Raw genomic sequence first — 11,555 nt, 5'->3', positions numbered from 1 at the left:
CCGGCCGTCGTGGCAGTCACGGCCGTCGGCAGGGCGGGACCGGCCGCCTCCGAGGTGGGCAGGGCCAGCAGGGCCCCGTCGGACGTGGCGGCGCTCTCTGACGCGTACTGCGCTCGGCGGGGCCTCGTGCGGCGGCTGGGCGGCCGCTGCGACCCGGGCTGGCCGCTGGCCGCCCCGCGGCGCCCCCGCACGTCCTTCGCTTTCTCTCAGCGCGTGCGGGCGGCGCCCAGACAGCCGACGGTCACCCCGGTTGGCACTAGTTGCAGCGGCGGCCGCCTGGCTGCGCTGGCGTCGCTCATCGGCGGGACGCGCGCGTGCCGCGGGGACGGCGGGCGCGCGCGGAGCGCCGCGAGGCGGCATGGCGCGCCCGCCAGTGCCGGCGAGGAGCGCCGAGGCGCGCTCAGGCAGGCACCGGATCGGTTCAGGGTCGCGCTCCTCGCTGCCGTGACACGCCCCGGTGGGCGCGCCGCGCCCGCCGCCCCCGCCGCCGCCGCCGGTCCTTTCGCTCTGTGACCAGCCCGCGGGCAGGCGCGCCCCCAGCAGGCGATGCGGTCCCGGCCGCCGTCGGCGCCGGCACCTCTGGCGTGCCCTGATGCCACCGGCCAGCGGCCTGGCCCGGCCACGGCGCGGCCGTAGGCGCCCTGTGTGACAACGCTGTTCTCTGATCGCGGTGTCGCGGGATGCCAACCGACGGCGGACAGCTGGCGCGAGGAATAAACCGGATGTGGTGGAGGTGACGCGTCAATCCGCTGTTGTTGTTCCTGGAACTTTAATCCGAATACATCGTGACATATCGCATTTCGCTGTTAGCATGACATGCTTCTTTAAATATGTTCTCCTTCAGCAATGACTCGAACCCCAGTCCGAGCGGGCCAAGAGGCCAAGAACCGTAAAATGGCCTGTTTTCCAAAAGAGTATATCGGTTTAAAGGCCCGAGGTGGCTGAGGGCTCACCGAAACAGCAGAAGCCTCCCAGAAGACCGAAGGCTCGGCAACGGCCAGAGCCTCGGCGAAGGGTCTGGCGATGCCGTCAGGAAGACCTCGGGTTTGTTGACAGTGTAGCGACATGATACAACATCTTGGGAGTCAGCAGCGCTGAGGAGGCCACGCCGCGATCGAGCGATACACACAGATGCTTAAGGCTGTCGCGAGGCTGAATGCCGCGAAGTGTTCAGTGTTCCGAGGTGGTTAATTAGTCATAACAGTAACCAGCCTACCAAGTCACACACGGTTAATAACTAGGCATCAGCTTCAAGACAAAAGGCGTGCAAATGACAGACACCACCTCTTGTCCTCGTTTTTGCCGTTGATGACCGTTCCGAAACGAATCTGCCCTACTGATCAAGTTTGTGTACTTATCTGGCGCAGAAATGTAATGCCTTCGACAAGAAATAAAAGCGGTTGAAGTTCTTCGTTGACTGTAACCGCATGCTATGATCGCTCCTCCTCGAGCATGTTACGACAGAGCTCCTAACCCATTGGGCCACTTCAAGTTGGAAATCTCAACGCCGTGCTTTCAGTGACTGCCCAAGTCCCAGTCCTTCAAGAGCGCGCCTGACCAGACCGGGCCGGACCGGGCCGCTGTACCGACGGCATTTCCGGCTAGTTGGCGCTAAGACCCGTTCGTAGTAATCCTATTTGCTCCAAGTGGCGAAATAAAGCGGGCCAACTTCGAGGAGAAAACAGTATTTGGGACACCCTAGATTAATCGGCCAATGCAGACCACTGATCGGCTGGTTTTGCAACATTGCGACCCCGATGAGGCGTGGGGGGAGGAGAATGGGACACAGTCATGCGTGTTTGCGTGGGAAAAAGGCAAAAGCTATCACGTATCCATTCTTTCCTACAAATTCCAGGAAGACCACAGCTGAGGTAGTGTGTCTGTAGTTGTGTGCCATGTTGACATCAATTTTACTTTTGTCACCGTGCGGTGTATTCTCAAGGTTACGTGCGGCTCTATTGCTGCCCGCAATTATTTGAAATCAATGCTCTCAAGAGGCAGTTTGAACATGTGAAGGCTGTGTTGGCCTTCTTCCCTGAGGACAAAAGCTGAAGGCTTTAACTCCACCAAATGTTTATATATATATGCATATATATATACATATCCGAATATGTGTGCCTAAGGTTGAAACGTTAGCATGGTTTGTAAGATCGGTCTTCAAAAAATTACGAATGGATTTGAGCTTCTGAAAATGATATGACTTTAAAAGCTTTCAGACTATCACCACTGGTTCTAAAACGTCTGTCTTTGCCGATGAGAACTTGGAAAAAACGCTGGAAAATCGATATTAAGAATAATATTCCAATAGAGCTTTGAGGCAGCCGCGTAACAACGACCATGAACCCCTCGCAGACAAATCTTCCTTCCTCTAAATGCAGAACACCGGCCATCTGCCGGCCGTTCAATCGTCTCCACTTCACATCTCGCGCGCAGAATCCGTCAAAATTTGCCATCGTTATCTGGCCGGCGTAAAAGCACCATTTCTTGGGGAACACGAAAAGGCTCTCGGCCCTACTGAGCCCGATAAGCGGCAGCGGGCGGGAGACTGGGCCAGGATAGGGCGGCGCCAGCGCGCTGCGCTGTTTGGGCCTCGTCTGTCCGGCCAAGGTCGCCGGTCCCAGCCCTTGATAACAGCGTCGCGCACGTTTTTATTGGGCTCCCCGAGTAACGCACCCCAGAGGCCGCTATCTTGTCGCGTTTGTCCGGACATCGATGCGTGCGCGATAGGAGCGGCGCACGCCCGCGGGTGGTGGCCCGGACAGGACAGGGCGCGCGCTGTCCGATCGGACAGCGCGCCCCGACGTCGCCTGGCAGGAGACGGCTGTCGGGTGTGGTCACTGTCCGACAGCCCGCTGACGCATCCTGACCCGAGCCAGACCAGTCACCAGACATCTCCGGGCAGGGTCTGCCGAACGCAGGCTTAACTACACGGAAGCTTGACAGATATCGGAAGATGTTCCACCAGGGAGCGCACCCACGCTGTAACCAGGCAGGAAGCCGCGATCTCCGTACGTGTTAGATTAGTAGCTAATTTTCCCAACGTCATCCGCGGTCACACTAGATGCGCGATTGAGTTGCGCCTCAATTCATTTACTGTGATAACGGAGAGGGTGTAAGCCGAGCAAGTCTGGCATGAACACTGAACAGGACAGAACTCTCCATCTGAGCAACCCAGCCAGGCCCGACTCGGCCGTCAGGGATTAGAAGCTGAATTTGATTTCATTTTTCATTCATCATCGTTTTTTTCATTCGCCTGCAAGCTGCATTATCGAAAAAGATTTCCAGAGACATGTACATGTCAACTCAAATGTTAGTATGCCACGAAATGTTTGTATGTCACGCCAACGTGCTGGTTTTCGCTCTCATGCTTGCAAACCGAACGCAGTCTTACCCATTACATTGAGATAATTCAAATGCAGTTCCGTGGTTGCCCCCAAAACGGTCCAGTACCGATCGAAACTGTGCCCAGCTCTCGACGACCCTGTGTCGCAGCGACACGAAACTAACACCGCTTGACAGAGGAGAGAACTGGACAAGAATGCTGAACAAGTATCAGTGTGAGTGTGATTATGAGCATGGGAAGATGGCCAGTGGCCACGCGAACTGCAGCGCAACCTGTGGATCTGCTCTTCTCTCTTTTAGTGTTTTTAAAAAGACGTGCCCTTTTTAGCCTTCAAATCATGTCATTATGTGTTAGACGTACACAAACTTGTGCAGATTATTTCGCGCCGCTTATTTTGAAGGCACTTGTGAATATATGATGTCATAAAGACGTCAAATGAATTTCGCCTCCTCTATGGCCATGCCGTACATCAACAACAATACAAATATGACCGTAGACTCATTGGTGTCTGGAGTACCTCAGCAAGAACCACTACATCAACTGGCAGCAAGGGGGGGAGAGGGGGGGGGGGGGCAGGCTTTGGGGCGCTTCGGTGGCGCAGTCACATAGCTCAACGAGCAGCAGTTAGCTTTCAAGCAGCTAAATGCTTGTAATGCAAGTCTCAATCATGATTTGCTTATTTGGCTATTTTCCCCAGAGCCGTTTCGGCAGGCCACGGCCATTTTAGGGCAACAGGAAGAAGGGAATGGATTACGGTGGGGTAAAACTATACGCATCTGGGGGTCCATCTGCCGAGACGCAGCCCGCGCAGTGATCCCTCCGCGAGGTGTGTGCTTGGCGTCCGGACAGGTGCCCCCAACAGGGGGCACTACGGCCCATTCGTGATTGGCGCGTGCAGCCTGCCCCGGACAAGCGGGGCGTCGCGAGGATGCAGGGTAAATCGAGGAAAAGGGAATGATAGGGTAGATTGTCGACCACGGACCGCGTTTTGTAATTCATATTAAAGGCATTTCGACAACTTTACTAGTTATAAGAGGCATGATATTGGGTACAGAATAAGGTAATGATATCCAAAAATGCTAATGCAAGGAAAACGTGGAAAATTACGGTCACATCTACAGGAACTGCACAGGCAAATTCCAAAACACACGCAAATGACGCCCCAATCATGAGTAACACGCATAGGCCCCCAACGTCACCTTGCAGCGCGTACAAGTACCTGTCACAACTGAATCCGCCCGTCAGGTACCGCGGCGATTCTGACAAGGCCATTCCGGCATCATCCCTGGTGTCATAAAGACTTTCCGTGATAAAATCAAACGATGACGTTTTGGGAAGCACACTTAGTAAATAATGATGTCTTGTTGTTTAAAGTTGTCTTATACACAAGAAGGTGTGTCAATAGTAACAAATGAGCTTGTTGCAGTATTTTTAATCGTAATAACTGTTTTTACATCACAACCGCATTCTGTGAGCGAATGTTTATACCATGATGTATACAATGACCAAGCAATCCCAAAACCACCCGACACGCAGGCGCGCAGTGGTCGACCGGACAACGGACAACTTCTTCGAAGCCAGTCTCCAACGAAGACACTGCGGTGTCATGGAGCTGGATCAGCTCGCGTATTGTCTGGCTCGGTGTGAACAATAAAACGTGTGGTAACGGTCGGTGGGGAAGTTCTTTATTATTCCAAGGTCAACAGGGGTTCATTTCATATGGTAGCCCGGGAGGGTATGGCAATACAGGGGAATGTGAATGATTTCTATTGCAACGATATAAAGACACTAAAACCCTCGCCTTCTTCAGTTGATTGCCTACACATAGTCCCTCATCCACGCGGGCTGGCGCCGTGCGCGGTGACGCATGCTCGGGGAGCACACTGGCGTCGGGGACGAGGTCGTGGCGTGGGAGGACGCAGCAGCGGCGCGGAGAGTAGGGGTGTGGCGCCGCATGGACTCGAGGAAGTCATCCATCGCCTGTTCTTCGTCCTCTTCTTTGGAGCGATCAGCGTCCTGTCCATGGAGGTGCGGACACTCTTTGAATAGCGACGCGGGTGCCTTGGATTCCGGTCACTTCGTACGGCGCTGGGCAGAACTGAGATGTCAACTTTCCCTTCTTGAATTCGGGGATCAGAGCTTGGTCTCCGATTTGAAGATTCGTTGTCTTGGCTCCACGGTCAGCTTGTTCTTTTATCTTCTTCTTCGCGGCTGTGTCCGTCTCGCGGAGTTTTCCATCATCCGGATGTGTCGTCATCGGAGACGGCAGCATGGTCTTCACTGTACGACCGTACAGTAATTCAGCCGGGCTCTTCTGAGTAGTGGTGTGCGGCGTTGATCCGTAGTTTCGTAGAAACTGGTTTATTTCCTGCTTGACCGGGCGCTGTTTGACGACAGCAGCTTTTACAGCTTTTGATAGCGTTCTCATGAAACGTTCTGCTTCTCCGTTAGCTCTTCGCGACGACGGGATGATCTTGCGGTGCTTGAAGCCGATGTAGTTCGCGAACTGAGCGAACTCATGTTCACTGAATGGAGGTCCGTTGCCTGTTCTCATGACATCGGGAATCCCGAACATCGAGAAGATGCCGTCCAGGATGGGGATGATGGTACGAGCAGAGGTTGATTTTGTCGTACGGACAACCGGGAATCTCGAGTAGTCGTCGATTACAACAAGGAGATATTCGCCCCATGGGAAGGGTCCACAGAAATCAGCAGATCCATGGTCCATGGTCCTTCCTTCCATGGTCCATTTGGGAGCGGCGACATCTGAAGAGGTTCCTTCTGTCGAACTGGTTCGGTGACTTGGCATGCAGTGCAGGTCTTGATGGTGGCTTCCACTTGTGTATCGATGCATGGGAACCAGACTTTCTCTCTCAAGAGTTTCTTCGTCTTGACGATGCCTTGGTGTCCTTGTTGGGCCAGGGTGATGGCCTTGCTTTGCGGCGCAGCGGGGATGACCAGCCGATTTCCACGAAGGATGAAGGTGTTGTCTTCCGAAACAGTCAGATCTCCATGGATGGCTGCGAAGCATTTCAGGGCGTCGTAGTCGACGTCGCTTTGACCAGTTTCTTGAGGTCGGTGAGTGACGGTGCGCCACTGGTTCGACTTCGCCAGCTCGAGGACCTTCTGGAGGGTTTCATCTCTTGCAGTGTAGGTCTGGATTTCCTCTAGAGTCATGGCTTTTGGTACGGCAGAATTCATGACGAAGTTGATGAAGGCTTCCGTCTGACCGCACAGGGTGACACCGCTGCTTGAATCGCTGGTTAGTGGATCGCGTGACATGTAGTCGGCTGGGTTGTCCTCCCCAGGTCGACAGACGATTTCGAGATCGTGTGGTTGCAGGCGCAGAATACCGGCTTTCCACGCTGGTCAGAGCACGACTTCCGTATGTGATGACTTTGATGTCCTCAGGATTTTCAGGTGTGGTCTGGCACAGGATGGCACCGATTCCGTGCGGACTGGCGTCTACGATGAGGCACGTATCCTTCTTCTGATCGAAGTAGGACATCGTTCCAGAGCTACTTAGAGCTTCTTTGAGTCGCTGAAAGGAGGTCTCGTGATGGCTGGTCCACTTCCAATTAGTGTCTTTCTTGGTGAAGTCCCGCAGCGGGTTCGTGAGGTCGGCGTAGTTCGGTATGAACCGTGACAGGTAGTTCGTCATGCCGAGGAAGCTTCGTACTTCCGATGGGTTCCCTGGTGCCTTGGTTTTCACGATCGCCGATACCTTCTTGGGATCTGCTGGCATCCCACCCTCGTCGCCGAACGTGGTATTTATGGAGCTGGATCAGCTCGCGTATTGTCTGGCTCGGTGTGAACAATAAAACGTGTGGTAACGGTCCGTGGGGAAGTTCTTTATTATTCCAAGGTCAACAGGGGTGCATTTCATATGGTAGCTCGTGAGGGTATGACAATTATTTTCATTGCAATAATACATAGACACTACAGACACTGCGGTCAAAAGCCTGTGACCCAGAACTAGAACAAGCGTGCAGTCCAGTTCCTTATTACCGGCAGGCAGCCCAAATACTTACATGGTCTTGCACTGCTTTGGTTGCAGTCAAAAAAGCGTCGGATTCATCGATTTCGGCGACTGAATTCGTTAGATCTGTCATGACCCTCCGGCTACCTGTGATTTTGGAAATGAGAGCGACAACGCTACCTCAGGGATAATCTGTGCGCTGAGCGCTCATGGCAGGCACACTTCCTAATGCACCCGCCAAGCTATTTGGCATCGGTGCTCAAAGGAATCTACCTCTATTAGGTCAGAGTTTAGCATGGTCCACACGGCAGTGATAGTAGCGCCCACGTCCGGTATCTTCCCGCTCGGCTCACTCTGCAGCAGGTGTCACGCTGGCCTCACATGGGAGAGGAGGATAACGAGAAGCGTCGATGGAGGATCCCCAAACACATCACCGATGTGAGTCACCGGTCACGTGATCCAGAGGCCCTCGAGACGCTGGCCAGTTGTATTATCTGCCCCGACGCCCTCCCCCCCCCCCCCCCCTACCACAGTGAAATCAATTCTGACAAACGCAAATGGGCATACAATTATTTTCACTCTCCTCACAAGTTTTCGGAGCTTAACTTAGGGCACCTCTGACATGTAGCCACCTCTGGCCACAATGAACAAAAAATGGTGAAAAACCAGAACCGTGCCAGCCAACAAAAGCGGTGTGGTTTCTTGTTCGGTGTGAGGTCCATCTCCTCTTCCAACTTTGACTCCAGCCCCCCTCACAAACTTAAGAAAAGAGCGGGCCAAACACGAGGGTAAGATCGTTTGTTGGTGTATTCCGGGTGTGGGTTACGTCATGGTTCACTGTTCAACCCTCTCATGTCATTTTGCGAGACCACGCTCCTGGCTTACAATTAAGGTCCCTGCTTGTCATGTATACGCACACATAATAAATCAAATAGCTTCCTTTTTTGACCGAATGCTTTACATATGTGATTTGGGATCACAGTACTTGCCCCATACAGTTCGTCGCAAAAACTTCGACGGAAATGAGTCACCCCAACAGATCATTCCGTATCCGCAGGAGATTTCTGCCTTCAGATTTAAACCAGCCACGCATAGCGGCGCCACGGCGCCACCTCTGTCTGCCTGGCTCTTTGGCCAGTTATCAACTGGCTGTCAGAGCGCGCATCAGTCCGCTTCCAGGGACGCGAGGCCGCAGATATGCCACGCATTAATTACCGTCCGAATATTTACCGACTGAGCTACACGAACGGCTGACCTTGGTCTTCCATCCATCTTACGCAGAGAAGTGCCTGCTCTGATTTGCCAGGCACGCAAATGTGAAAAAGTAAACCAGCCAAGCGATGCTAGAAAATCATTTGTTCATATATGTCACATATAAAATGCAAGCCAATCTGTTGTACTTAATGCTATTTCCTAAGGAAACGCACCTACTGAATCTGAAATCATTCTTATATAAGACCTTGAAGAGTTTATTACATTCAGATATGTCCACAAGCAGAATATTTATCGTGGGAGATCTTTCAGAGGATTGCAAATGAGAGAGTTGTCAAAACATTGCACCCATAGCCGAATCATCAAGACCGTTACATGATTCTATGGCTCTTGTGGCATTGGTCAATCTGTTGTTTGCCATAGATATTTAAGTATGTCCCTTCTGGTTCAATACAGTCAGTTTCTATTTCGACTACTTTCCTGGTTATTTTGCCCTCACCAGCTTAGCAGGAAGGACGTCGAAAGTGGACGGTTTGTGGCAGGCACGTGAGTTGGCGCCCCAACAGCCCCGCCGTGCGGCTGGTCTTTGACAGCTAACTGGCGACTGGCCCATACAGCCGGTCTGCCCTGTCATGGCGCTGATTGGTGAGTCAAGATCTTTCGGCAAGAACTGTCCGTTGAGGACGACTTGCTCCGCAGAATCGGTGAGGGTCACGAACTTTGCAGCATCTATGGGCAACAATGGCTATTATCCAAACACCAACCCTACAAAACGTTCTATAACATTTTTAAAAAAAGAAATCATGTTTTCAATATGGACAAGTACGTCTGACGAAGGCCTACAAGCTGAAAGATGCAGGGTCCATTGGGGCTTTTGTTCAACCTTCGCCGGATGACCAGTTTTGGGTTTTAAGCCCAAGTCACATGTTGCAGACCGTAGAAAAAAAGGGCAAACGGCATGCCGAAAAATGGCAAATTAGCGATGCATTCGCAGCGCATGTTCTACAAATTTCATGCGAGCTAATGTCAGGTTACGGAGGTATGACGTCCATCTAAATAGACTGGAAATCAGTTCGTCACATATGAGCCATTCTTGCCTATTTGCTAATCGCGGCAGTAAATGGTACATTTAACCATGAATTAGCATATCAGAAAAGCCTACAAGCCAGCATCCCAGTTGTGGTAGGCTGGCGATCGTTCCAAGTCCAAGCAAGTTTGATGGCCTTTGGTGACCTCCTTAAACTTGATGTCTGTTTTAAGCCACTTCTTCGCACTGAGCCAGATTCCGAATACGATCGGGTGTCCATTTTCTCGGAAAAGGCTGTTCCACACCGCAGGAAATGATTAGCCTTCGACTTTGTTTCCAAACGTGTCGATCTGCAGCGGTCAAACTGGATATCAAAACACCAGACTATCACCAGACTCTAAACACCAGACTATCTTCTGTTTTCCGTAAATATAATTCGATTTCGGAACCAAATGGCGCGGGATGCCTTCCATCCATGTTGCCAGCGATGCAAGTGAAGAGTTCTCGCTCGTCGAAGTTAAGTACCATGAGCAACTGGCCAACTAAAATGAAACGCATATAGTATTTTCCCACCCCTTCACATACGCTACTCCCAGCTCCAGCCAATGCACGTTTTATTATGATGATCTGTCGCTCCCAGGAACAGCCCAGTCCATACCATGAATGGTGGCCATACCACCGGTGGATCTGCTCGACACAGCGACTTCTGGATAATAGCAGCAAACGCGCCCACGTTGGCTATATCCGAGCTCTTTCAATCTGCGAAACATGTGGGCGAGCTTGGGAGACCTGGAGAAGGTGGAGTGATTCCGTGGTCATCCACCACGTTATCACGGACCGCAAGAATCAGGCTGTATGTGGCCGCGTCGTGCCTCACGGGGTGAAGTTGTATGAAGCCGCGTCGTGCCTCACAGGGTGGAGCTGTATAAAGCCGCGTCGTGCCTCACGCGGTGGAGCTGTATGAAGCCGCGTCGTGCCTCACGGGGTGGAGCTGTATAAAGCCGCGTCGTGCCTCACGCGGTGGAGCTGTATGAAGCCGCGTCGTGCCTCACGCGGTGGAGCTGTATGGAGCCGCGTCGTGCCTCACGCGGTGGAGCTGTATGGAGCCGCGTCGTGCCTCACGGTGGAGCTGTATGGAGCCGCGTCGTGCCTCACGCGGTGGAGCTGTATGAAGCCGCGTCGTGCCTCACGGGTGGAGCTGTATGAGCCGCGTCGTGCCTCAGGGTGGAGCTGTATGAAGCCGCGTCGTGCCTCACGGGGTGGAGCTGTATGAGCCGCGTCGTGCCTCACGGGGTGGAGCTGTATGAAGCCGCGTCGTGCCTCACGGGGTGGAGCTGTATGAAGCCGCGTCGTGCCTCACGGGGTGGAGCTGTATGAGCCGCGTCGTGCCTCACGCGGTGGAGCTGTATGGAGCCGCGTCGTGCCTCACGGGGTGGAGCTGTATGAAGCCGCGTCGTGCCTCACGCGGTGGAGCTATATGAAGCCGCGTCGTGCCTCACGGGGTGAAGCTGTATGGAGCCGCGTCGTGCCTCACGGGGTGAAGCTGTATGGAGCCGCGTCGTGCCTCACGGGGTGGAGCTGCCGCTTCTTTAGATTGAAACCGCTCCTCACACTACATGCAACCCAAATCGAGAACACGCTAGAGAACTTTTGAGAGCTTTTCCAGTTTTTTTCGAGAAAATGTCGGTGTAGACTAGTGGAAATATTTTGCTATTTTCTGTGCAGACTAGTGTTTAGGACAGCAGCATCTATCTAGCTGTGACAAGATGTTTAGTAATACACATAACAAATCACTGTGATTGGCGCCAGGTTGATTCCGTGCCGATCCCATTTTGTAGTCAACTCTTCGGTAACCGATAATCAAAGAGTGGAAAGGGGTCAAACCAGCTCAGCTGGAGGCACGCGTCCTGTACAGGTGACGTAGCGTGCTCCGGTTTTATATGGTTTGAAGAAGCTTTGCCTCTACGGACCTGGAGCTACGACAGAGAATAATA

The sequence above is a fragment of the Pollicipes pollicipes genome, unplaced genomic scaffold (genome assembly GCF_011947565.3).
Source record: "Pollicipes pollicipes isolate AB1234 unplaced genomic scaffold, Ppol_2.1 Scaffold_4002;HRSCAF=4701_pilon_pilon_pilon, whole genome shotgun sequence".
NCBI lineage: Eukaryota > Metazoa > Arthropoda > Thecostraca > Pollicipedomorpha > Pollicipedidae > Pollicipes > Pollicipes pollicipes.
This window is presented reverse-complemented; position numbering follows the sequence as displayed.